This window comes from Camelus dromedarius, chromosome 3 (assembly GCF_036321535.1).
Source record: "Camelus dromedarius isolate mCamDro1 chromosome 3, mCamDro1.pat, whole genome shotgun sequence".
Lineage (NCBI taxonomy): Eukaryota > Metazoa > Chordata > Mammalia > Artiodactyla > Camelidae > Camelus > Camelus dromedarius.
In genome coordinates this window covers 116,558,603-116,560,418 of record NC_087438.1, presented here as the reverse complement: position 1 = coordinate 116,560,418, position 1,816 = coordinate 116,558,603, and positions in this window count along the sequence as shown.

The following is a 1,816-nucleotide window of genomic DNA, read 5'->3' as shown; positions in this document are numbered from 1 at the left end:
CAAAATAACACTTCAACCCAGGTATTTTATTTGTTTCAAGAATATCCTATCAGGATAAATGTGTCTGGTCATAAGCCTGGAAGAGATAGTTTTGCCCTGCCCAGGAAGATGGGGGAAAAAAAAGCTTAGTTGTGGGTAGGCAACAGTGGCAATTCTGCCAAGTGGAGTGAACACTGACACCTCTACAGGTGCACCTCTGCAGAGACAGGACCTCTGAAGGCACTGCAGTGGACGCCTGGGGGTTGAACAGTGACAGCAGGAGCTCTTTGACAATGTTTAGCAAGGAGTAACTGGACCTGCCCCACTCTAATGACCATATATTCTTGGAATAAAATTCCAGTAATTACCACTCTTGGGCTGCAGACCAAAAGCCTTTTCTCTGTTTGCCAGGCAACTCATTAAGCACCATACCGTCAGAATTCTTGTATAACCTTAGGAAGCAGGAAGGGCTACCTCCACTCCACATGATGTGGAGGCACTTCCCCACCCTTTCTTGTGAGGTGAAGCTGAGTCAACATTTATCAACTTTAGAGTTGATAGAATAAGTGAAGTTTCTTAAATCTAAGTGCTATTTAGCATACACTATTACACAAAAATCTGCCTGACACCCTGGCATTAGAGCAAGATTAGGAAGACCATATTTGAGCTGTCAGCATATAGCAGCAATGATCTATATCTTAACAGCTGAATCATAGGCTTGATTGATCATTTTCATGTGCATACATTAGAAAGGATCGCAAAACCTGCCTTAGCATCCATTAGTGTCTATTTCACTTCTAAAGATCATTATTATTTCCAGGTGATGAATCTAAGATCAGATTCTTCCTATAATTAAGGTCCAAAGTGAAGGGAAAGGGTACTTACATACAAAGAGATATGTAGTAAAATAAGGAAAACATGATATATACTTTATCAAAAAATACTTTATGTATCAAAAAAAATTTTATGATATTTAGAAATTATCATTTCTTAGAACAGAAATATTAAGCATCTAAATCTATGTGTTTAAATTTTGTACTTATTAAAGAAAACACAAACAATTGTATAAGACAACATAATGAAATTAGTTTAGGGAGGGCACTTTGAATAGAAACTTTAACGTGATTGCCTGCCCAATATGTCTAAATAGTTAGGTCTCCATTCATTCATTCACTCATTTGTTGAGCTGTTGATCACTGATGTCCCTTTGGTGGGCACTTTCTCCCTCAATTGAGTGGCTACTTAATATCTCATAGTAGGAAAATTAAAGATCCATTTATGTGATGATAAATGAAGTAAGATAAAAGGAAGAAAACCCGGAGATTCTTTAGTCCTTTTCAGGCTTTTTATTGAACAATGTATACTGGTATTGGCCATTTAGTTTCTATCTTGCTTTATTCATATTACATTTGGATTGTGGCCACAGAATTGCTTCCTGGTGAAGACTGAGCCAAATGATGGGAAGAACCAGGTGAGTCTGGCACATCTCGGTCTGGTAGGTCAGAAATAAGTGAGCCTTTCCAGCTGCAGAATGGCCTTTGGGATTTGGGGAGCAATAGAGAGATTATCGTGCTTCCCTTTAGCACCTGGCTTTGGGGCAGGGAATTGGCAGCTTGACAAAGGCTGTGAGAGCTCATGGCATAGGAAGGGCTATTTGAAAACTAGCACAGAAAGTGCTACATTGACAAAGACAGTGGTGGTAAAAGAGCTGGTGTTGGCAGAAGTAGAGAAGGAAACAGGGCCAGCTTTGTTCTGGCCTCTGACCTAAAAGGCCACCTGAGAGAGTGTGGCCCAGTGCATAACCCAGGACTGGCAGAAAAATTAACCTCCCCATAAA